Here is a 27,905-nt window from a genome sequence, read left to right as displayed (position 1 = left end):
TAACCCACTTTTCTCAGTTTTACGGTTCGCAAACTTATTCAAACCTTCGATCCGTAACATCACTAGCTCCTACGTATAATGTATGTATTGTTATAAAAACGAATTCCTTACAATTATATTCATACACAAAGAATTTAATTCAGCATTTTTTTTCTCTCTTCCTCACTTAATTGATATTCTTAATATTTTCTCTTCCTTTAACTCTGTTTTGCAGAGTATATTTAAAAAAAAAAACGGGAAAAAGTGAAAATGTGCCAAATACAATTTTATTTCATTTTTAAAGATGGGAAGTTCTTATATTATAAAAATGTCTTTATAATTTATTTGAGGTTGCAAAACTAATAATACAAACAAAATGGATTTATCAATTTAATGAGGAGCTTCCATTTGGTATATCATCAGTAAAAGGAGTAGACGATTCTAATTACAGGGTCCAGTGAATAAATTGTCGCAAAAAAACTTTTTTTACTATAATGCAATATAATTCTTATGCTAAAGGATTTTGGTTTAAGGAACAAAAACAATTGATATCGAGCATCCACTCAATAAAAATTACATCCGTCTGCCGCAATATCTTTCTCATCTGAGTATCAGATTCAAAATTTTCCAGTAAAAAACAGCAACATAAGATTTACAAATAGATGGATGGCCATATCTTCTTCACACGCATGCCTGTCAGCTTATATACTCCTTGTTCCTGTCAACGACGTTTGTATTAGTAAAAAATTAGTTTTTAATTAGAAGTTAAGGAAATTTGACTACATCTTTTTTTAAAGTAATAAATAACTATACTTTTCATAGTATTTAAGTATATATTTTGTTACTGCCAATTGAGGAACAAACTAAATATCATTAGTAACAGTTAAAGATAACATGTTAAAACAAATTTTTTTAATAGAAAAATACATAATAATATATTTGATTTGATTAAATTTGAAGGTAAACCTCTATACATAAAATACCATTACAAATACCACCAGCGTTTAATGGAATATTTAAAACATATGGGTTGGTTCTGGAATCAAATATACAGAGTGTTTTGCGCTTAGAAATGTCAGTTTTGTTTTATAAAAATTCCAAACTACACAAAAAATGAAATATAGCGATTTTTTTTTTTTTTAAATATTTTCCCTAAAATTCCTCTGGAATAGTGTCTATTGGATGTATGTGACGCTGAAACAAGGGAATGCCCATAGTTTGAACCCAAAATTACCTGTGCATATGTGGTATTTAAGGTACTGCATTAGGAAACTAAACAGGCTAGATACAGACAGTATATAAGTAATGTATACTTAATTTTATTTTCATTATTAAATCCAAAAAAGTATGGATCTGATACAAATGCGAATAATGCATCACTCACTTAATGTCACCTCTATTCCACCTCTCTCTCACACACACACACACTCTTTAAAAGAAACGTGACCAATATCATTATTAAGTTACCAGTCCGGAATTAATTATGTTGTAAACTTGGAAATAAAGTAAATCAGTTGTTGTAATGTATGTTACGAACGACCTTAAAAAATACTTTTGTAGAACAGACGGACTTAGGATAAGTCTAACACTTGCAGCGTATAGGATCCCTACACTTATGGCATTAGGTCCTCAATCTAATCTGACTCCACTTATCTATTAATAAGATTAAATTATAGATCACCGAAAAATTCACTAACAAAATATTTTTCAGGTAAAAACTCTAGCTAACAAACATGATTCATATGAGTCGTAGATATATTAAATTATACAAAAGAATGTGAAATTGGTGGAAAATTGTAACTAAGTCTAAATTTTGACTAAGTGTTGCAATATCTCAAATTTTTACTGAATAAAATAGTTTTGAATATAGGTAAAATTAAATCCATTGATATCAACGAATCAGTAAATCCAATAATATCAGTTACAGAAAAAACATTGAAAAACTGACAGTATAATTAAAAATTGAACGATCGTCATTAAAAACTAATTTTACTCCGCAAAAACAGTTTTTATATAATATCTCGGCGAAAAATTGACGATATCCCTCCCTCAAATTATTTTTATAATATTAAATATTTTGTTTACATACCCTAGGATAGTGGCGCGACCTTGCGTAGAATATTGTTTATTATTGGTTGGTATATTTATTTGTTTATTATGACAACTTTGTAGAATTGTGCCATCCTGCAGATAATGATGTTTTTTATAGATTTGCCTATTTTAATCGTAAAATTATTGGTTGCAGCTTTTTTGATGCTCGAGAAAAATGACTTATTGTTCTTTTTTCTAGTATCTTTTAATGTGCATATACAGCGTAGGGCAGCAAAACGTGGACTGTTAATTAATGTTTATTCCATCATTACTATGAAAAGGTTTAGTGATTATTCTTTGATATCCTGTTTCTGCCGTCCTTTTTACATCAACAAACCATTCTAATCATTTAGTCATTTCAGCACGGCACCCCCTTTCACACGTCCACAAAGTACAAAAAGTTTTGCGCAGATAATATGGTTCGATTTTACTCCAAAGAGATATGGCCCCTTCTTCACTAGATTTGAAACCACTTGACTTTTACTATATGGGGTAGTTTGGAGAGGGAAACTAATATAACCTCACAACCAAATATTGACTCACTGAAGTCCTCCATTGTGACTGCATGGGACAACCTGTCAGATGAGTTTGTCATCAACGTCTGTTTGGCCTTCAGGGGACGTGTTAAGGCTGTGATTGATAATGAAGGTGGCCATATTGAGTTTAAAAAGTGTTGCAAAAACGTTTTCTTTGTGTTTTATTAGCATTATTTTTTTTACATTTATTGAAAATATAAAATTATTGATGTATTTCTAAATCCATCACTTGAGCCCACACGTTTTGCTGCCTAATCCTGTATATGTGCTTCATCTGTCTTGACTTCGTGTGTAACTATTAAGCTATTTAAATTGTTTATGGCGTTTTAAAAAAAATAGTTTAATGGTGGTTGGCAAAACAATAGTCTTGAGGACTTAGTTTATTGAGCATTGTATTTTACTCAAAATGTCCATTAAAATCCCTTAATAACTCCATTAAAAGTTTCCAAGAATTAGATAATGAGTTCAAAGAAAACTACAAAATAAGCAAATAGTATTTTTCCTGGTCTGAGAAATGAATGTAAAAAAAACAATAGTAATATATATCCATAAAATAGGATTGTGTTGATTCTAAAATATTCAATTCTATCAGGTCCAATCTAGTACAAATTTTGACAGTCCATGGGACCATCTCTTTTAAAGACTATGTATTTCTGATTCTTCAGTAAAATGTGGTGTTCATTAAATATAGAAACATTTATTCGAAAAAAATAATATGCAAAATCAGTTGGTAGTAGGTTAGAGATTTCCAGAAGTAGAACTAATCTTCGTAAAATATAGGAAATCGGTGAAATCTTAGAAGAAAAAAAAAAAAAATTCAGTTGTTTCAATCAATGCTCAGAACATTGACAAAATGCAGTCAAGAGGAAAAACAGGATTAGTTGACCCATTGAAAAAATTTGAATTTCTTCAATTTCTATAAAATTTATAGGATCTGTGCTCCAGCATTTTCATGTATAACTAACTATTAGTTTTGTATTAGCAACAAAAATTGAGGGTGATGAGTAAACTCAATGCTAAACTAATACATATTCACTAATTTTAGAGTTTCAAAATATTTCGTCACTTTCATTTTATTAAATTTTTTTATATTCAAGTGTTACCTTAAATTAATGAACACTGTTTATAATTAATTTAAGAGTTGAAGAAAGTTTATCAATCAAGTATTCAAATAAATATTTGACTTTCAAGTCATTCTCAATTTTTTTTTTTAATTATGTTGGTAAGCACGTTCATAATGTTTGAATTGTTAATTTGTTTTTGAAAAATAAAAAGATGAGATGTTGTTTGGTATATCCTGCAATTTTTTACATAAAAAATGGAAAATATAGGAATATAGTTTATTTTAAAAATTGAGCATTTTTTAAGCACACGTTATCTGTGCCACGAAAATGATTTTTTTCATATGGAATTTCCTCTTCGACCAGTTATCAAATTAAAATAATAAAAACAGATTCTGAAAGCTTGATGAATTTTATTAAATAAAATTTTTTGAAATTCAAATTATAAATAGATTGTATACATCTTGTATATTGGTTAATTTCTTACAATTTCCTTGTTTACGTTGATTGATGAATATGTCAAGTTACCTTTTCTGTAGTTTCTTTATTTATTTTTTGTTTCATTAACGTGCTGTCAATTTGATATCATATTTGGCAAATGTATGAAGACATCATCAAACTATAGTATATGGCTGTATGCAAAACATTTTGACTATGTATCACTTGATTACATTTTTACATATATTCATTAACATAAATAGGTACATTATAAATTCATGACATTATCAAATATATGATACGTCAACATAAAAACTATTTTGAACAAAACACAAGAAAAATATAAAATTAAATATATTTTTTGAACTAAAAACATCCCAATACTTTATAATGATATTTGAGTCAATTTTAGAGAATTTGAAGGATGAGTTAAAATAATCTTTTGAATTGTAGTTAGAGTTTATGTTTGTATGATATTTACTCCTGGAAGGCTTTTCAATCTATAATATCCAATATTAACAAAGGAGTGAATATATTTACTTATTTTTTAAGTAGATATATAAATTCTACACTTAGATTCTATTTTTTTGAAGCCTTCTTGGGTTTTTATATCTAATAGAAATTCCCTGAAGATCCCACGTTTAATTATTTGATTTTTATAAATTTCATTTAATTAATTATAGTTCATTAATGTTGTTGTAGATCTACACCAAAGTTCATTATTTGGACTATAATATCATTTTAAAGGCGTATTAGAAACAATACGTACACTACGAGTGATAATGATAAAATCAAGAATATGAAAGTTCTTAAAATTCATTTTTTCTTCTTAAAATATAAGAAAAAATGAATGACACCAAAGGTAGATCAGAATACTTACTTTCAGAAGAAAAAGTTCACACTCAGAAGACCTATTAAATACTATACAAAAAAGAAGTAAGTGTGCACGCAACAACTGTTTTTCCTTTTTTAAAGGCAGGTTTTCCTTTACAAAAATGGCATCCTTAAGTAAAGTAAACATTATAGTATTACAATTACTCAACCTGACCAAGAAGTTGTCTTTAAAGACAATATTCATAATGTATATGTCCCTTTCATGGATCGAATGGGAATCGAACCTACTGCCAGTGAGTTCAAGGAACAATTTCGCCCTAGCAGTCCATTGAGCTACATCGCTCAATTAGTAAAATTAAAAATAAATACATAACTAAATTTAACTGTATTTATTAGTTTTCAACGACATCCTCATATTTCCTACGACCTTTTAATTAAAAAATCCGGGTAGGAGCCATATGTAACTATTGCTGAAGGGCAAAGAAAGTTTTATATTTCTAAAATATCCATTTGAATTTTGAGGTGGATAAACTACCCGGGGAAGTATTTGGATTAGGATTTGAAAGGAAGTAACAACTGATTTATAACATGGACATTTCCATACAACATATATTTTACAATTTCAGTTCAAAGAAAAGACAAAAAAAAAAAAAAAAAAAACGTTTTCTACACTTTCTCTTCGAAATAATCTAATTTATAAATTCATTTATGCTACATACACATTATTTTAACTACTTATTAGCAGTCAAGAGGTTAGTTTTCTCCTTTTTTAGGTTTTTTCTCTTTACTTATTAGTTATTACTGCATGCGTGCATAGGTATTGAAAGTGCCTTTAATTTCTTAAAAGTGAACTATAAATATGTAATACTGCTTTTAGTAAATTGAAATTTTATGCACAAAAATATTTTATATATAGAGAGGGAACTCAAAAATTATAGTAGCATTTGATTATGATTAAATCTCCATTTATTTTCATTACGAGGTTTCATTACTCAACCAAACGACAGCTGAAACAAATATAAACAAGTTTTGTTTTTATCCTATGTCTACATCTGTAAAAATAATGAAGTAGCAAAAAAAAAAAAAAAAATACCACAAGAGTCCAATCTTCTCCATGCCAGGGTGAGTATGGATAAGGCTGCAACCACCTTTGGCATCTCCATTCGGACTGCTTACAAAAGCAAAAGTCCATTAATGCTCTATAAAACCAAGAAGAACCTAACCTTTTGTAGCAACAATATGGATGAACTCTATCCTGTCTTTATGTGGTCTGTTCCTGACATCAACCCCCTGGATGTTTCACTTTTTGAGTGACTTAGAGAAGAATGCCTGCCCCACCTCTCATCCAAATTTGATCTGAGCTAGCATCGTGACAGCATGGTACGCTATAGATTTGACAATAATTTGAAAAAGTTGGTCTCTGACCTGAATAATTTCAAATACTCGGATTTGGAGTCAAATGAATTCAAATAGTCGGAGGTGAGTAATTAACATAAGTCAAGTCTGAATTTGAGTTGCAAGAAAACCTTAATATTAATTTTTTATTATTAACTGGCCGTATGCTACAAAAATGTAATTGATAATTAATGTAGTCACCTTAACAATTAGAATAAATTTTTAGAGGAGAGTAGCTTAGCTTTCATAACGTTTTAGTAGATCAGCTACGAGCAACTATTAGATGAAGGAAATAAATACTAACTCAGCTCAATATCTACCAATGATACAAGCTGGAATTACAACGATTTTGATCCTCAACTTTACTCCGAGTCCAACAGGGACATACACTTTTCACGCACTAGTGATGACTGTATATTTATGTCCTCTCTTCATGAATAATGATAACAGGTCTGAAAAATAAAGAGACACTTCCTATTTCGTTATCTTTTTATTTTATTTTTAAATCTATAAATTTGTGTTTTGCATACTAGTACAAGATTGTTAGTTGTGTAGCCAATGGCGAAACAACTTATTACACATGTACAAACATTTTTAAAGAAAAGTTGCTTAACCTATTATTTTACCATTGCATTTAATTAAATTTTCTAATAGCTTTGAGTGTTAATAAGAACCTATTGCAATTAAAATACCTTACAAACAAAGTATTTAAAAAAAGGAAATGTGCCAAGTATAAAGTAATTTGCATTATTTTTGCAAACTAGTGCAAAAAACATCACTTTTTTATCAGGTACTTTACAAAAAAAGTAAAAATATATTTTGCCCAAATAGTAGCCAGCTCAGGCTGTAATTTATATCTCTTATAATGACTTATTTAATAGCAAATTGATCATTTTATTTACCATCTATTCATCTAATGATATCATTTGATTTTGATCTATTAAAATCACTAATTTATTATGTCTTTGAGAGTAATATAAGTGTATACATTTGTTTAATGCACCTACTGATATTTATAAATTGACAATTGTAATTAGAAAAGGTTAGAATTACCTTTAATATATGAACCATCGAAGTAATATTTAATTATTGCATTATTGTTAGAAGGATAAATACTGTGTGAATATGGAGACACTTAAGGTATGTCTGAATTGGCTTATCGTCATTTAATAGGTGCATCACCATGCTCTCCATATAGAACATGTTCTGTTCATTGTCCAGGGAGTCCATTTGGGCATAAATGAAGGTATTTTTATCCTCCGGTATTTAAAAAAAAAGAAACAGAAAATTAATGTGATCACCGTTATAATTTGTACAAATGTTTGGGGGAAGACCAGCTCAGCTGTCACGACAATTGTTTAAATTAGCTGCGAGCAGCTATGCAATAAGAGAAATAAACACAAATCGATCCCTTATCCATCAATGACTAAGCAAGAATTACAACTATGTCGTTCCTCAATTCTACTCCGAGTCCAAAAAGGACTTATCTTATACTTATAAATCTACAACAAATCATTAGTGTTACTTTTAGTTTTTCCCACTTTTTCAGTAATTGCAATCTGAAGATGATTATTTAAAAAAAACAGTTATCAATATTCTTGTATGGTTGAAAAGAGAATTGTAACTATTTAGTAATCCCTAGTACATGAAGAACGAAGAGTAAGTGTAACGGATACATTTATCTTTCAACCAGAACGGATATGAAAATATTAATATTATAGCAATATTAGGCAAGAAAAAAAAAGTAGTCATCGAACTGGGAAATTTCAAGTCTCGAACCATGTTTCATCATTCCGTAGCAAATAAGTAATTTAGTATAATTGATCTACAATCAGGAAGATTTTTTTAATTAAGAATCTAAAAATATTTTATGTTAAAAGTTTTCATAAGTCAATATGAATTTATTTCATCATAGGCATGGGGAAAAATATTATTATAATTTTATTCTTTCTTCGTTTACACTTTTTCCATATTAATATTTGAAATGAATGAAAATTCATTTCAAATAAATTTAATTTATTATCTATCAAGTCATTTTTGATAGAATGAATAAGTGAAGTATTATTTCTTCATTTCTTTAATAACAAATGTTGAATTATTGAATTATTTTTTAACTTGTCTTTATTGTAAAAAACGAAAATTAAAAGTTTATAGATGTTCCTTTAATTCAAGGACATACATTTAAAAAATAGCTTATGTGTATTTTTCTACTTCATTGAATTCTTTCAACAACAACCCCTCCATCCCCACCCTCTTCTCCCTCATCTCCAAATATCTCATTTTTGGCCTGTCAAGACAAAAGCAAACTAGAATGATTTCTCTCAAAATTGATTCTTGATTATGTACACTTGTTTTTTTATACGAGTTATCACCAATTTCTATTAAAAAAAATTTATTATTAATATCAGAGACAATATAATCCTCTTAAATCAAATAAATGTTCAACACTATAGCTAAAATTCTACAGTATCAAAAAACCCACTAAGTGGATTCAAAATCTGGAGTATTATTAAATTACCATTTTGTCCTGGATATGTTTAATTACTAGGTTTCATTACACAACCAAGCAACAGTTAAAGCAAAAAAAAAAAAAGTTTTGTTCCTATCCCATGTCTATAAGTATAAAATTGTCGGAGCAATAACAAATAAGGGAACGTGTGTGCGATTTCCTCTGAGCCAGTGGCAGTGCCGAGAAAGCTTCAAAGATCGTTGGCATCTATATCCGACAGCATACAACATCAAAAAGTCTACAACAGTATCATACAGCCAAGAAATATCAAAACTTCTAAAACTATGATAGAGGTGCCTCCGTGTGGCTCTCCGCAAGTCCTAAACTCAACCTCCTTTACTTGGTAGTTTTGGACAACTCGGAGAAATATGTTTTGCTAACTTCTTATCCATGTTTGGATTCACTCTGAGCTGCTGTTATGGAAGAATGGTACCCCATTGACCCGGCCTTCATCTTCAAGATCTACCAATCTGTTCGACAGCGTGACGAAAATGTCATTGATTATGAATGAAGGCAATTTGAATATCAAGTATAATTAGGTGTAGTATTTAAACATATTACAAATTGGTTTTGAGTTTTTTTTGTTTTGTTTTTGGTTCCATAAAAATCACATTTTTTTAAAATTTTGTCCCTATACTAACATTTTTTTTGTTTCCACTCTGTATGAATCATTGGGCTGTATGTAGGTATATTATAAATAAAAAGTTAAAGATATCCTGTTCAACTATATTTGTAATAACCTAATGAAAATAAATATTTTTTTTAATCAGGAAAAACTAGAATAGAACGAGAGTTGTATATCATCTTTCATATATCAAACTCCTGGTATCGAACTTGATCCTACCTTTTTTTGTAGCAATTCAAATTAAGATATTTGCCTGAAAAATTATTTTGATCCTTAAAAAAAAGTTTGAACGAACATTATGAATTTGTTTTTAACAAATAATAGTAAATACACACTAGAACAGTATTTCCCTTGGCAGACTACTAGTGACAGAAAATGAGCCTACAAAAGTTTAACAACTATGCTCTCTAATAAAAAGATAATGAGTCAAGTATTAACTTGCTCCGAAATATCAAAAGAAAGAACAAGTTTGAACAAGTAAAATTGGTGAGAGTATTCAAAAAGGATTCTGCTGAGATAGTATAAGCGGTTATACAATAATAAAAATGACAGTTGCTCTAAAAGTTAAAAATGGCGTCAAAAAGGATACCTTCGTCGTTCTAGTGATAAAGCTCATCGTTTGCAAAGTTCATATATTATTTAAGTATGAACAATGTTGACTTCAAAACTATCTGACGTAAGTCCTATTACCAGTGGCAATATAAAAGGGGCAATAACATTTAAAAGAAGTTAAAAAAGAGGTCATTTAACACAAATGGAAATTCCTCCTTTTTTTTAACAGCCATAATAAAGGCCGTTGGGAAAAAAATTATATACTTTCTAAAAAAAGGTCATGGTGATCAATAAGTAAAACTATTTAAAAGAAAAATAATTAATTCAAGTCAAAAAGAGAAAGGTAAGATGAGTCAAAGAACATTTGAAGAGGGAGCGATTAATAGAGAGTATATCTGAAATTTATTTTAAAATAACAGATACAGATCCTATTTTTCATAACAAAGGGTTAATAAGCTTATATTTTTAATCAGAAATGGTTCGCGTATCGAGTAGTGACAGGAACATTAGAGGTATCAGGATACCTATCAGGTAACCCTAATTGCTATTTCTTCAATTCAGGAAGAGAAACAGCTTCATACCTACTGTGCGAGTGCCCAATTTTAACACCTGTTTACTCAACTCTTAGAGAGCTGGCAAGGGAACGCTTCGGAGACTCAGTCAGCTGAAAATATTTTTTCGCACGAACTTTCAATGACAAACATATCATAATGCAGTGATCGTGAAAATTAATTCTGGATCTACTCCATGAAAGCATTCATCTCCAGACTTGACGGTGGCGGTATAAATATTTTAAGAAATTATATTAGCATTTTAAATACAATTGGGTCTTGAATATTTGTTTGGGGTTTCTATGTTTTTTATTACTCTATTGTAGCATTTTGGTTATAAAAGAAACCTATATATATTTAATTTTCTAGTAAATACTAAATACATTTAAAACAATACTGATTACCACTGATGCTAATTTGAAGCATTTTTAGGCATAATAAAATAAAGAAACCAAATATCAAAACGGTAACCTAGACAACTTTGAAGAATGTTTTGGAAAGCGATCCGTTTAACTGCTGAACGATTCATCATATTAGCTGCTAGCAGCTGTGACGAAGGAGAAAAGGCAAAGGAAATAAACAAAGACATAAGCAAGAATTACTCCGATGTCGATCTTCAATTCTACCCTGAGTCCAGGACGGACATATAATTATAACTCCATAACAAATCCTCATGGTTACCATCCGTCTTTTATGAGCATACTGTAATGTTTCATGCAGTTTCGTATATATTAAAAATAGCTTGTAAGTAGCAGAAAAAAAAGTCATTTTCTCAAAATGACTTAAATAATATTGTTAGTAGTTTAGGAAAAGAAAATTTATTCTTCAATATGCCAACTCAAAAAAACCCGGCGAGATAAAGAAAAATTAACCAATTAGCATCACTGCACATAATTAGTATCTCAATTAGTTACTTTCTAGCGGTCGGATGAGGAAGATACTTGTAATTAGATATGGGATATGAATTGTTGTTAGTACAAAATATATCGTTTACTTGATTGGAGAAATGATTGTGGTTGATCTATAGCCATATTTTATTGCAGAATATGAAGGATTTCATAGACTAAGGTTTAAATGGCTCTTAATTACCAAATTCCTATTAGGAGATATTTTTCTGACAAAAAATTTCCATTTATATTTCGGCAAGTAAAAACAAAAATAGAAAAGTCCGTCAATAAAGCGAAATTAGCAGCATTTACAGATTACCGATTAATCAAATAAATGGTCCCTTATGAATTAGTTAATGATTAATCAGTACATCTCTATTTGAGAAAGTTAGTGAAAAACAGTCAAATAACTATACAAGAAACGACAATTTTTCAAATGAAACGTAGACGTTGCTCGTATTTTTCTTATATCCAAATATATAAGTATAATTTTACAATTTTTCGCTACGTACTTAAATAAATCATTTTAAAATATTCATTTCCTGGAAACCAGTTTTTGATTAGAATCTATTTTTTATCGATTTTTATGTTATCTTTCTGTGAAAGTATTTTTCAGGGGACACTCCTGATAAATATACGAGTATCGATTGAAAAGCAATGTGAAATGAAGTTAAAAAGTAATATACAGAAAATAAAATGTAAGCTCTGAGGGAAATTCATCCTTCTCATGTATTCTGTAGAAGTTCATAACAAAAAAAAGGAGAAAAAGTTGACTTTATGCGGATTTTTTACTTCATGTTTCTTCTATGTAAAGTATTTTATGTAGTATATGAGAGAACGTTAACTATATGTAAGTGTATATTGATTATATTCAATTTTTTATATTGAAATTTAACTGTATATAATAATAATGCTGTATTAATCATCCCAATTGAAAATTTATATCTAACTTTCCTTTAATCAAGAGTTACAGCTTATTTTTTATTTTATAGTGTAAGATTTAAAACTGTCCATATCTCAACTTTTTCAAATTATAATTTGGCGTTATTGAACTTCTAATCAGCAATAACTAATGTAAAAGATAGATCGATATTTAATTATAACCTATCTATAGGTGTATACCTGTTAACACAGTATACGACTTCATTACTTATTATACTTTCCTTCCTGAAATTAATACTATGATAAAACAACTCAATCCAACTTAAAATTAATTGACCCTTTTTGGATCTACTGTGTATATTGTAGTAAATTAATATGACCAATCTAGATAATTGATAATTTTCTAACATGACGTCAGCATTGTTGTATCATGCATAAAGGGGGCTAAAGTAAGAAATACTCAACAATGACGAAACGTGATTGGTTACATTAATGTTCTACTGAGTAACACAATTGACGAAAAAATTGATTATTTTTCTCTTGCTAAAAAAATCTTTTTATTTTTTATTTTCAGAAAATAATTATATGCATCTTCCACAAATAAATTTTTTGAATGATCTTTCAATTATAAAATGAGTTGATATTTGATTATATATTTCAATACCATTGTTTTTTATTAAAGTACTTTGAAATATATTATAAATTGATTTTAAAAAAGAAGTCAAGTATTTAGTTTTTCTTTACTTGTAAGAAACTAACGGGGGTGTCGAAATAGATGTGGGCAATAATCGGTTTTTTTTAAGTATCGGAATAGTTTCACGACTCCCTATTCCAACGACGTTTATGCAATGCATTGTAGGGTTTTATATCTATTTATGAATAAATATTTACGTTTTGAATATTGATTTATTGGGTTATGTTGGAAGATTTTTTGTTTCCCCAAATGGAAAAGGAAGACATCGACGACATTTGGTTCCAACAAGATGGCGCTACGTGCCACACAGCCAACTTCGACAATCACATCATAAGCCAAAACAGCAACGTAAACTGGCCACCTCATAGCTGCGATTTGACTCTGTTAGACGATTTTTTGGGGAGAACCGTAAAGGATAAATGTTACACGACGATTTGAAACACGAAATTGGAGTCACCATTGCCGCTATAGAAGCTCACACAATCGAAAATGTATTGAAAAATTGGGTCGACAGAATGGGCTACACTAAGGCCAGTTATGGCGGCCATATGAATAAAGTGGCGTTTCATCATTAACCGAAATGCTGAGGCTTTCAAATAAAAAAAAATTATTGAAAAATATCCATTTGTCTTTTTTTTATAGTGATATCAAAAAAAAAAGTTTCGTGGGCCACTCTTTATATACGTACGTATAGACAATACAAATACGTGGATATTTTGTCCTTCATTCGTCGATACTCAAAAACAAAATCTGTTTATGGAATATTGAAATATATATGAGACATCATATAGCCCGAAATACAATGTTCAATGTATGTATGTCAATCTTTGAGGATTCGTCTTTTCTTTTACCTTAGAGCCTTTATTATAAGATCCCTTTTCACTATATTTATATATATTTTTTGGGTAAAACTCATTAATTTTTTTAGTTTTTTATTATTATTATATTTAAACGAAAAGAGTTATGTCTTAAAAGGGATTTTAAATAATAGAAAGTGTGTTCGTCTTCTAAAGAATTGTATATTTACGACATAGTAATTTAAACTAGAGTCTTTTTGGATCATTTGACTCCCACGTGTATTTTATATATAGGTAATTATTAGTGTTGAGACTCAGTCCAAGCCTGAATTTTTTTTCAGGGGTTCGGGCCTAAGTGATTTTTTCTAAACAAACTTGGACGAAAATTTTTGTAGACTGCAAAGATTTTGGCACTCTCTTCTCTAAAAAAATAAAAGTAATAAAAATGTTACATGATTAAAGGAGCAAGTTCAAAACCCAGCAAACATATTCAGTCGTTCATAGAACAAAAGATATAACCTGCAAAACGTCGAATGGACAATCATACAGACCATTAAAATAATTAATGTGTGCGTGATGAACGTCCCGCTTAGAATAACAATTCTAAAAACTCATTTATTTCAAAAACAGAGATAGATACAAACTTTAGACATAAATTAAAAGTTGTTCATAGTTTTAAGTTACGCAAGTAATGTTGAATTCTCATCAGACCAGATTCTTGGTCTCTGAAGGCAACTTTGATTTTTTCACAAATATTTTTTTTTTCTTCATAAAACAAGATGGAATACCCCAGTCTCAATGTTTTTTTTGAAGGTATAGGTTGTGGATTCGAAAATGAACCAAAAAACCAAATTATTCTACATACAGAAAAAGGGAGAACGATATATTAAATACAAATGAAAGAAAAACAAAAACAATTATGAGCGAGTTAACCTGAGCATGTATTTTTAATTTTCATTATGGCTGAAGAAGGAACATGACAAACTATCGATGGCCATGACAATAAATAAATCTCAAGGTCGAACATTTGAATAAAATGTTTTATATTAAACCAAAATCAGTATTTGCATATCGTCAATTATATGTTACATTTCCAAGAGAGTCAAAAGGGGGCACAGGTTTGATTATAATTACATCAAATGGACAGAAACAACAAAAAATGCTGTATGCAAAGAAGTTTCACAATATAAATTTACCTACTACATAATTAAAGCGTATAGTAAATCATTTGAGTTAGAATTTTAACATAAATAAGATGAATACAAATAAAATATTTTATTTTTTTATTAGCTATTTTTAAGATAACGTGTTTTTTTTAACTAAAATAAATTGATGGCACAAAAAAAAAAAAAAGAAGCAAAACCAAAGAAATTGGAGGATATGATGTAGTTACAACCAAATAATATATATAAAAGTTATAAAAACTCTCTTATTCGCTTCCTAAAATTAAATTCTATAATATGTATTTAATTTTCTACGTAAATACAATAAATTTACAATTTATGCCCCATAGTATTGATATACACCAAAGGTTCCGAATTTGTCAATTTCACAAAAAATGTTAAGTTTTTTAATTAAACTTTTATTTAACTTTTATTTAATTTATAAGCTATCATATATATCACATTTGATGTTATTGATCATTCAACTATAATATTGGTCAATACCGAATTATATATGAGACCGATCAAGAACCAATTTTTTTATGAAAATTTTTAAAGAAACGAATTTGTTAGGTTGAAAAATATTATAACGATCTCGTCTAGTGTAACTGGTCTAGAATTTATAAAATTCTTCTCTTTGTATATTCCTTATTATACATTGAATATCTTCAATTTTTGCATATATAGGATTTAACAACCACCTTCTATTATATTCAGAGATGTATATCATATGATTTCTAATTAAAAACCTACATAATTATGCACATAATTCGTTCCACAATCAAAATTATAACGTTAAAAAATATAATTTGTCTCGCATTCAATTTCTCCGTTAAGCTTATATCACCAATTATATCATATTTGATAGATAAGCCTTGTCCTCTTCTATTTGAGCAGTTCAAAGTTTTTTGGGTTAAAAATTTGCAACTGCAAATAGGTATTAATCAACCATATAAAAATTGATTAATGAGAACGTCACTGGCTCAAAAAAATCCATTGTTTTGAAAGTAACAAACGTAGCGTCACACTTAGTCCAATAAATAGCGCCATCTATGTTTGAAGGCTGGCAATTATTTGGTCATTTGTTATATCCGAATTTCCTATATCCTGATTTTACTGTATTAGTTACATATTTTATAAAAAGGAATACCGTACCAAAATTTGGTTTGATATTGTATCATCACATCCCGACTAGGTACGTATCAGTGATGTTGTGAAGAATCCCCTACCATGACTAAACAAAGATTTTAAGTATTCAAAACCATGGCAAGACAATGTTTTAAAAATAGGCTTGAAAAATTTAATTTCGTTTCATTGAACTTACTGTTTAGACATCCAATCTTTGAAGGGGTCAAGACCAAGGCAAGAACTTGAGATTGGATTGACCAAAAGAGATCTCATGAACTACGGTACTTGTACATATTTATCACTCAAAAATATATAACCAATGTACCGATCAACATAAAAGTATGTACTTTTCTTATTTACGACCAATTTGTGTTGCAAATTTATTGCATCTTCACAAAAGTGGCATTTATTTTGACTAATATTAGTTTGAACAGATAGTCAGTAACTTTAAGTAATTACAAACTCAAAACTCACCAACCTTCGATTTTGACTTATTTTCAAAAGCAATGATACATTTTTGATTTTACAAGTGGACAACAATTCTAATTTTTAAGCGGCAAATTATCATATTAGGCGTTATGGGGTTAAAAGGAATTCTGCATGATCTACCATGTTGTTCTGAACCGATATTTATTGCTTCTTTGAGTGATGTAAATATAGTTAAATTTGTAATAAAAGACACATTTCAAGAGAAAATGAATTGCGACTGTTAGGTGAAGGTAACTCCGTAAACCAATTTTATAATTTGGAACAATTTTAAATGTGAAAGTTAAACATTCCCCTCTTTTGTGGTGACATATTACAAACAGGTCGTAGGTAAAAATTCTTTAATTATTTTAATTTTGACTCGTTGTGATGTGAAGCATCCACTTTCATTATCGCATTACAGTGACTTTAACTACTCTCTATTTTCCACTATGTGATTTCTGTATGATGTTATAATTAAATCTAAATTAATTACTTTTCCTTTCTATTTACACCTTTTATTAATTGTATGCTCATCGTATATAGTTTCTTGCCATTATTACACAGCAGACTCAATTTCTTATATAATATAATAGATAACGACAAATGAAGTGTTTTGTCCATGTTGCCATTATTCACAGGAGGAATATTTATCATTTAATGCTAACATGTTAGATCTTGCAGGATTCCCTTCAAAGGAAAGCAAAAAAAAAAAAAAATCCAATACCGAGATAACGTGAGTTCATTATCAAATAAAACTTTTATATCAATTACTGAGATATCGTACTTCAAGATATTGCACAAATGTAATGGATATTTGTAATAAATCTTATTTATTTAATCTAGTTAGAACACGCAATTAACTTTGTATGAAAGGCTATTCAGCAAAATCAAAGAATAACCTTTACCCTTCTTAGAAAATGAGTTGTTTTTAAAAAAAACCTTTTGTTACATCCATTTAAATCTTTAAGCGAGTACTTTGCTGAGGTGTTTAGAGACCCAATATCCCACAGATACCTCGAAATATAATCTTAAACAATAAAAAAATATTATTCAAGTTGCTAAAACAAAAAAAAACTGACTCACTAACAAATCCTTAGGCTTTACAGATCTAAACAAAAAATAAAAATGTGTTCCTTCTTTTTTTAAATGACGAGCTGAGCTTAGGCGACGTAAGCAAATTTCTAAGCTTTGCCTAAATTTGCATTCAATACTTTTTATTATATATGTGCATTTGACTTCTTCTTTTTTCAATATGACTTACTTGATCTTTAGCTTAGTTCTAAATGTGGTTTTACTGATGTAATTACGCATGCATTTCAACATTTCAATATTGCAATCAGACCCTTTTCCCTTTGTTTTTCATAACGATTTCTTGTTTTCTTTTTTGCTGGACGATGAAAATATAATATTGGAGCTGTTATTTAATATTACTTTCAATACCTCATCAAAACTTATTAAAAACTATTAAAAATATAAAATTACCTATATTTTTTTAAAACAGAAAGAAAAAAAAATCTTATTATGAAATAGAATATAGTTTTGGATTCTAACAAGATATGATTTATTATTATGAAAGTAAAACGTTAAATTTTTAAGTTGATTCTAAACATTTGCAAAAACTAATTAATATTTCATAGAAATATTACTACTAAAAACAAAAATTTAACGTTTTACTTTCATAATAACAAATTATATTTTGTTGGAATTCAACCTAAGATTTTTTTTCTTTCTGTTTTAAAAAAATATACGTATTTTTATATTTTTAATAGATGCTTACGTGTCTAAAATGGATGAAATAATAAATAAACTGTAGAAAAGTTGAATGATGTAATTATAGTACTCAATCAAATGTAATTAAATGTTGTCTATTTTGGGGGTTTCTTTTATACCCAGTTCACTAACGGTGTAATAAAAAGGTTTAGTACTAAAAGGGTGTTAAGTAAGGTAGTAATTTGTTAGTTAAATAGTACTGATATACCGATCAATCCTACTAAGTATGTACGTCAATTTTTGGCATTATTTGACAATCCTTTTTATACCTATATACGTACAAACTTTGTCAAATATTTTATCATATTTGTGAAACCATCAAAGTGACACTCCTGATTGCATGACTAGCATACCTGCAAGTAATACTTTATACAACTAAAATCATGGATTAAGTGCTCCACACTGACACTTTGACATTGGAAAAGATATGATACACACAAGATTATACATGGCTAGATCAGTCTCTTGGGTAACATCCCATGTCTTGAACGGAGGATGAATAAGCCACCAATTGATCAAGTTAACGAAAAATAATATATTTTCAATTCCACATTTGTACTTACCTTGTTTAAGAGCTGAATACGAATCTACAACTATTTTTTTCTAGAACTTTTGATTTTAATTTTTTGAGTATTTTACCCTTTTTATAGATTTGAGACAAATTTTGATTGCGAAAAATATCAGTAATCCACATAAAAATTAGGTCTTTTTTTCTAAAACTTTACATAATTACAATAATTCCAAATTGTATTTATATTTGATCTCCAATTATCCAATTCTGAGAAAAAGTATGGAACAACGTAGCTCCATGGACAACGCACTCAGAAAAAGTTATTATCTTGAACTCAAGGTTCGTTAATTGGTCTTTCCTAGGTAAGGAAATATACTTAATGTATTTGGACTTGAAGACAAATCCTAGGCCAGATAGAGTACATGTAATACTATAATATTTACTTACATATACTTAAGCAGTACAACTCTATCTGACCAATTAACGAGAAAACATTTCTTAAGGTTAAAAAACGGACATTTTGCAAAGGTTTGGTTCGAGAACGAATAAAAATTTGGATTTTCAATTGTTTTTACGCCAAAGATATTAATTTGAAGCATAAGTAATCAGTGTTTCATTTTCCAACGAGTAATTTCTTCTAAATGCTCTAGTTCATCTGCGGTATGGAGAAATTTTATTCTTCTTAATAAAACATCAAAAATGAGAGTGCATCATCAGTCCATAACAACTTTTTCAACATCATTGATATTACATGCAAGCCATGTCTATATACATATATATATATATATATTGTAATGCCGTTTATAAATGCAATCAAGATCATCCTTAATTGTTTTTGCATTTAATGCAGACTGTAACATTTACATTATATGAGAATGGATAAAACTACATAGATACTTTAACTAATCTTTGTATTAATGGAAAAAACAAACAAATAAAAAAGAATCAAAAGTTTTGTATGCGCAAGATATAACCTAATTTGTAATCAAATTAGTGTTGCTTTGCATAGACAGCATATACAACAATAACTACAAACAAAGATGCATGACTATAATTTGCCTTAATAATAACAATAATGTGTATGTACTTTAACTCCCGGGATTTCAAACCTACGGTAAATTTCTTGGAAATCATGCATTTATTAGTGCGTGAGCGGACTAAAAAAATATCAATATCTGGCAAAGTGGTGCATACGTACAAAGTTGTCAATAAACAAATAAGTAAATTCGATTGGCACCCAGTAGAGTGCAAACGTACGCCCAAGTACCTATATTATACTTGCAAAAGACACTAATTTGAATGATGTGTCTCAATTTGAACAAAAGTTATTGTCGATTATGCGTTTTTAACGTTTTGTGTGAGTTTGACCTTTTAAAATTGAATAGTCTCTAACTTTTAACCAAAATCTGTCTGTAACTTTTCCTGTAATTCTGCTTACAAACCGACAAAAAATTATATTGACCTCTCACAAATTTTTAAGGACTTTTACAATTAACATATGAAATCTTTTTACTAAATTTTATCAAAATCGGTTTGTAACTTCTCCCCGTAATCCTGCTTACAAACAAACAAATCAAGCCGAAAAAAATATAGTCTCATTTCAACTTCACTTCAGGATGTGCCTTTATTTAAAAAAAAATATGTTTTTTTAGTTTATTCTTTCAATGACCTTTTTTTAGAGAGTAATTTTTCTGACAGAAAATATTTTTAATTTTTTCAAAAGGTCAACAAACTTATTTTTTAAATTCACAATTTAAATTATAAAAATTCCGACTCTGATACTCCATGGAAAATCCCATATTTAAATATTTTTAGTATAATTAAGTGTTCTAGAAAAGAATTGCGTATATTATATACAGTGATGCATGGATAGAATTTTGGTCGTTGTGTATTTCACTAATATACATCCCCATCTCCATCATAAATTAACTTGTTTATCAATATTAGAATAGGTTATTTTTTGTCGGGGTTGGATCAGAATTAAAAAAAAAATTGGCAATTACTTATTTTGATAAAAATTAAAACCATTAATTTGATGAGAAAACATACACACACACAATAGGCATAAAATTATATTTTAGGCACAAGATAAAATTCCAACATTCAATATTTGAAGGGAATCAGAAAAAAATGGAAGGTACAACCACATTGAAGAAATTTAGAATCTACTATATATATAAAACATTTTTCGGTATTTTGTTTATATAAAGAAACACACACGACGTCGTATAAACCGGATTCTTAATAATTAATTGGGTAAACTAAGCATAAATAGTATTTATAGTTAAAGATGTTTTAAAATGTTTAAGCAATTCTTCTGTTTTATCGTAAGATAGCCAAAAACACTAGATTTTCGTCACTAATAATGTATTTTGTTTCTCAAGATCCCTTCTAATCAGCTGAGTGTTGAGTGTGTGTGGGTCCATACTTGCTTTGTTTAAATATCCTAATAGCAACGATCCTATTGGCTGTTACAAAGTTTTATGAGTCATGGTGTAGGAAGGTCCTAATTGTTGTCTCGAGGTAAAACGATATACTTAGATTTCGCACAAAGATGATTACGCGGGAAATGATAAACGACTATTATGTACGATAATGCATGAATTTGAATTGAAGGCGTTTTTAAATATAAGTAGAATGCACAAGTATTTAACAAGATGTAGAATTGTTTTTCATATTTGCGAACAAATATTTTTAATGTTCTATGTATGTCATTAAATATTGTTAAGGTGTGTAAATGAATTTGTCACACACTAAAAAAAAGAGGTGAAAGGTTGATATATTTTTCAATATTGAAGGAAGAGATTCAAAATTTACTATCATAATTGACATCATAGAGTGACTAGATTGTATGTTTTTAATTACTTATAACTGTTATAAATACCGGATTTTTCAAATGTATTTACTAGATAGTACATTTTTGTAGGAAAAATATATTAAATTTTTGTAAAAAAAATTCCGAAAATTGGTCGGTAACTTTTATTATAATCTTGCTTAAAAACAGACAAAGGAACTAACCGACAATCCGGGATGCAAACATAATTCAAATTCATTGGCGGACGTAAAAATTAAGACCAAAAGTAAAAAAATGTGGCAATTACTCCTTGTCTTCCCTAGTTTTGACTAAAAATGTATATAAGCTTACATTCGTTAGATTAGCATTCCAGTTCCTAACAAATAAAAAGGCTGCATTGTTCACAACTTCCATGGGTTTGTTTTGAGCTCATAAATATTTCGAACATTCTTGCTTATTAATTATAAAAATTAAAAATATTCACAAAATTATATACCTTTCTTAAAAGCATGTGAAATTTGATATATTTATGTACTTATTCATTATATAGATAGATAAAAATGCAAAATAACACATTTTCTATCAAATAGAATTCTGTATTGCATCTCATCATCTTTCCTTTGGAAAGAGAACGGAAAATAGGCAGAAATGCACTTTCCAGGTACAGATCTCAAATGAAATCATTCGATTTTTTAAGCCATGCAATGACTGTGGAAAATTGTACAAAAATTCAATGCATTTTTTTAATCTCCCACTCTATGGATTGTTTATATATTTTCAAAATTGAATTTGAAAAAAACAAACAAAAAAACAATCAAATGTATTGAAAGCTACAATGTTAGTCGTCATACCTCTTTTCATCTAAACAATATTAAAGAATTATGATCCATGAATTTTGATATGATAATCAGTATTTTCAAAGTTTATATTGCACATAAACTAACTATAGAAAAACTTATCTAACCATATGGTTTTCCAGGAATAATGATTTCAGAAGTATCAAGATATTCTTTGTTTCCATTAGGATTCCACGAATCTAAAGAATAAATTTGAATTTTGCTGTAAATTGAATGAAATTTTATCCATCAATCTCTGCCCGATATTTCAAAACCTTTTGTTTTATCATCAGACAGTACAAAATCCATTTCAAATTTTAAGTTTGTGTGCGTAATATTTGTTGTAATATGGTCATATGTTTTGTTTTATCATTCTTATTTGTAATGATCCTTTTTCATGCCTCATACCCCTCAGGAAATTTTTTGTTCTACATATCTTTGTCGGTTTTTATATTCTTATAAACCTTTTATGGATAGTGTTGTCTTGGTCATTATTGAGGACTGATGACCGCAGTCGAATCAAGTCCATTCCAGTTAAGTCTAATCCTACTTTTTGGTCCTTAAAAAAAGTAAAATTGATTATTAATGACAACATTGTGATATTTTTTCTTCTTTTAAATGATTCCATTATAGTATAGAATAAACAATGAAAAAATATTATGTATTCGTAATATATTGCATCAAAATGAAAACTTGAATATTTTTTGCAAGACTTGCGCAATGTTCTTTATGCATATTTCATATATTTTATTTGGCTTAATAAACCATCGACATCTTTATGAAAATGTCCAAGGATCGAGAGGACTGGTCCTAAGACTGGATTGGACCAAAAAAAATAAAAAATAGGAACAACAGAACAGCATGTCTGTGTGAACATTTAAATCTTTATATTCATAGTTGGATTGTATTTGATTATTAAGTATTTAGAAGAAAATTATTTTTTAACTATATTGTTGAATGATGTTTGTATTGAAACACTGTTTTTCTTTTATATAATTATATTTATACAAAATAAATTCTACTTACAAAAATTAAATTTTTCGAAGAAAATTTCTAAAATTAAATTTCAAATATAAGAATTTTCGATCTTTTTTTTTCAAAATCCATAACTATTCACAAGAGATTTATTTGTTATCCCTAATTTCCCATAAAATTCTCAAAATAAATTCTTGTAACAAACAAAAATATTCTTAATTTGGGAAGGGGATAGAGTCCCTCCTGCCCACCCCCTGCAGACGTCCCTGAAGGTAATCAAAAAAAAATCCTAAAGACTGGTCCCTCCTAGAACTTGTTTGGTAGTTCTTAGATAAGGTCTTTTTAATTGACTAGTTGGAGTACATCTTTCCCAAATCTTCGTCAAATTTGACAAATTGTGTATGGGTTGACGATAGTCTGAGTACTCAGTGTTCTGAGTCAAATCCAAAATAGTAGAATGACCAACATATTTTTATAGTAGACATTTTCTCTTTTTACCTCCTTTGCTGGAGCATCAGTTAGGTTCGATTTAATGAACCATTTGTAGTTCACCTTTATTAGGCTTGTAGCTTGACTTTTTTTAATAAAATCAAAACCGACAACAAATAGAATTAACAACATATGACTAGAAATAAATAAATACTAATAAATATCTTTTTTTAAATAAATTGTTATTTCTTTTTTTTACTACATCTTTCAATTTTATATTTGAAAACATTAACACTTCCACTTTTCCTTCTGGAAGGATTAATTTCAAAATTAATCAATCTTGATTTTTTTTTCTTAGCCGGGCTTATAATCTTCAAAGTAAACATATAAAAGTAACAGGAACATAATTACTTTAAAAAACAAACAACCAAAAAATTATTATAAATTACCAACACATAGATATATAAAAGAACATAACTACTAAAATGCCGAAATAAAGTATTTTGTATATCTAAAATTGCTTAATCAATTAAAATAGACAATTCATATTCAATCTGACTTCTATCCAGAGCTTCTGGTTTCTTGTAAATCGATAATAGTCTATAAATTGCGGACACATATCTCAGTTGAATTTTATTTTCATTTTAAGGCAATTTTTAGAATTTGCAATTTATCTCAAATATGAGAGGGCATTTCATTAAATATATAAAAAGTCCATGTACACTCTGGAACAGATGTTAAACCTGAACTTGTGGGTGGGAAAGAGGACAATTGTTTAATTTAATAATCGGATTTGTGGAAATATGACCTTTATGCGTCCATTCTTCTCTTTTGGAAATCAAAATATTGTCAACGAGAAGTTGATTAAATTTTACGATAGAGGATAATTTACTAACCAATAAGAGTTCCTTAATAAAAGTTGAGACGTAGAAAAAAAAAGAAATATCACTGTGCTAATTTCTCAATAAATCATCTATATTTATTTATTCATATCTATTATTAAAAATACAATATTCGAATTAGTTCCAAATGAATTGCATTAAATTGACCATAAATAAATAGCACAATGGTGTAACAGGGCATTTCAGTGGAATTAATATTTGTAACTATCTATATATCTTATGTACAAGTTCTAACTTGTACATAAGCAAATTGTACAAATTGTTTTGGGTCTAAAATGCATTACTTAATTACACACTATTTAGTGTTATTATTATTTTATTCTGATCTATTAAAATTACTTGATTATTATGTATTTATAACTGCTGGCATTTAAAATATATAGTGGACCACAAAAATACTCATATTTTAGTTTTTTTTTATTAAAAAAATATCTATCATCCATGGAATATTTCACTTTTTACATTATCCTCATACCAAGTACTTCATTTAAAATTATAAATATCATTTTTTGTATAAAACTTGTGTAATTTGCTGGCTCAGATGAACATGAAAGCCCCTTTACAGTTCTTCATATTTTTAAATGCCATTAGCAACGATGATGCCTACGATTTTCATTTTTTTTGGTACTTTCTAATGTGTATGGATCTAATGAACTTATCCTAATTAAATATATTAATAATTAATTACAGCACAAAGCCATTTTAATTTTTAAAAAAGCGACGCAAACTATAAGAATCACATTTTTGAGTTTTTGAATGCCTCTGATATTTTTATTTCGATATATATATCTTAGATTAAGTTACATTAGTTAAAAATAAATATAATTTTCCCTCAAATAACGACCAATTATTACAATAGGACAATGAAGATATTTTCAAATAATGTTAATGTTTACTTCATCGGCAGAGTGCATTGTATTTGTGATATGTGGCCTGTCAACACAAAACAAGTTAAAATGAATTTTTTCAATATGAATGTTGGCTATATTTGTATTTTTTTTTATAAATATTAACAGTTTCTATCAACAATTTATTTTTACTAACCCTGTATCAGCAATGCAAATTGTACTTAGGGTAGATAAAAGTTAATCATCCATATAAAACACCGAAAAATTGATATATTGTATTTAAAAGAGTCATATCAAGGCCAATATCTATATCTTAAATCAAACAAATGTTATTAACTATCGTTTACCTTCTTAGATAGGTATTTTAATTCGTAAATTTGAATCATAAGTGTCTAATTGACTCAAATATGTCTTTGAAATATTTGGGTTTTTTTAACTATAAGGTTAAAAAAATAAGGAGGGATTTTCTACTTTTTTTTTATTTTTGTTTAAGATGATCTTTATGTTGATGCATCCCTATTAATACTTGTTGGTTGTTTTCATAATTGGTCTTTTGTAAGATTTAAAGCAGCTGACTCCATGTATTACGAACTCAAAAATGATATTACATTGGCGTTTTTAAGAAAATTAATTTATAAAAATCAAGGATCTTTTTTAATAACTCGTGTTATTCCATACTCAGTTATTAATTACATATATTTATGAATTATTATTATACATTGAACTTGTAATTTTATCAATGACTAAGAGTTGGCAACAAGAAAAATACAAAAGTGCTTAATATGTTTGTTTTTTAAATGTTGCATTAGGATAAAAAAACCTCAACATTACAAGCACTATTTTAGAGTTAGATTTTAAATACTTTTCTATTAAATTTTTTCACAATTATATACATATTTGAAATTTTAAGCTTCACATAATGGAACTAAAGCTTTTAGGAACAGAGTTTAGGATTCAGCCTTACCTCAATATTCACAATGTATATGTACGATAGGAAGTTAGGCTTTAATGAGTGGATGATGTATGATGTAATTTTGACTTCGCCAGTGTTAACATATTAAACAATATTTGCAAGTCGTTCACACTTACAATAATAAGGAGTGTCAACAAGTTCTTAGCTGCATACATATCTGCGTGGAGTCTCTCCACAAATTTATCAAACATCAGTTGGTTAGTTGTTGTCTCTAGGAAACAAAGAAAAATGAAGTTTATTAAAACAAAAAAAAAAAAACAATAACCTGTTCTAATGGTTCCTTCTCCATGATCCGCATACCATTGACATATATATAGAAACAGAGCGTTTTTATGTGACGTCAGAATTGTGGATGTTGGGCATAAAATAAATGCCAATTTTTATCAAAATAAAAAACTTTTTTTCATTGATAGTAAACTATTGCATGTCAAAATAGGACAATCAAACTCAAATACTTGCACTTTACTGTCTATTAAAAATATATCCATCTATTGCTTGCCTTTATTATGTATTAGACCTCAAAAAGTAGTAACAAATATGTTATTACATCGTTATGCAATCGTTATTTTTATCCTAGACATTAAGTTAACTCTTACAACGGAAATAACAATAATTTTTCTACAATTATCTCTTCTAACAACATTTCTTGTACAAATCTAAATATTTGAAAATGATTTTTGGTATATACTATTTTATGTTAGATAAACAGGGATATTTTAATTAAATTGAAGTAATGTACAATTCATATGTGAAATATTTTTAATTCATTTACAATCATATGATGAAATTTAATGAGACTTTACTTATAATTTGTTAGTTCTATGTTGTAAAAATATCAACAACTATGAGTCTCCACGGTGGAAATGCATTCATTCATAATGCATTTTATGACGTGAATGATAATGGGTTTTAGTATTGAGCTTTTTTATTTGACGTCATAGATAGCATTATTATCCAAAAGTGACGCAATGATTATGTTTAAAATTAATATATTTATTCAATAAGATCATCAAAGGGTTTTATTTGGTCCTTCCACGTCAAGTGTACACACCCTCACGGCATGACCATCACTGATTTTGATGAGCTGGCTTTTTTATATATGTAAAATAAGAGAGTGTGTGAAATATTAGGGTTCTGTGACTCACCTAGGCTGTTCTAGGTTGAAAGTTAGGCCTAATATGTTGGACCTGTGTTGTTTAAAAACCCTAATTCCGTTCGTAGAGGCTTGATTTTAACAAAAAAATTCGTCAAAAGATGCAAAAGAACACAAACTATTA

At 28.4% G+C, this 27,905-nt stretch overlaps 1 long non-coding RNA gene across 1 annotated transcript in view; it reads right to left on the bottom strand.

Moving 5' to 3' along the window:
* LOC139905760 (uncharacterized) overlaps nucleotides 1–27,614 on the bottom strand; it is a 120,743-nt gene extending 93,129 nt beyond the window's left edge. Inside the window, exons 1-2 of the long non-coding RNA XR_011780799.1 lie at nucleotides 26,894–27,614; nucleotides 26,620–26,839 (exon numbers count right to left, since the gene is read on the bottom strand). This is a non-coding gene — a long non-coding RNA (uncharacterized lncRNA). The remainder of the gene's footprint in view (nucleotides 1–26,619; nucleotides 26,840–26,893) is intronic.
* Between the last annotated feature and the right edge of the window lie 291 nt (nucleotides 27,615–27,905).

This window comes from Lepeophtheirus salmonis, chromosome 6 (assembly GCF_016086655.4).
Source record: "Lepeophtheirus salmonis chromosome 6, UVic_Lsal_1.4, whole genome shotgun sequence".
Taxonomy (NCBI): domain Eukaryota; kingdom Metazoa; phylum Arthropoda; class Copepoda; order Siphonostomatoida; family Caligidae; genus Lepeophtheirus; species Lepeophtheirus salmonis.
The sequence above is the reverse complement of the archived record's forward strand: the minus strand, read 5'-3'. Positions and strand labels throughout refer to the sequence as shown.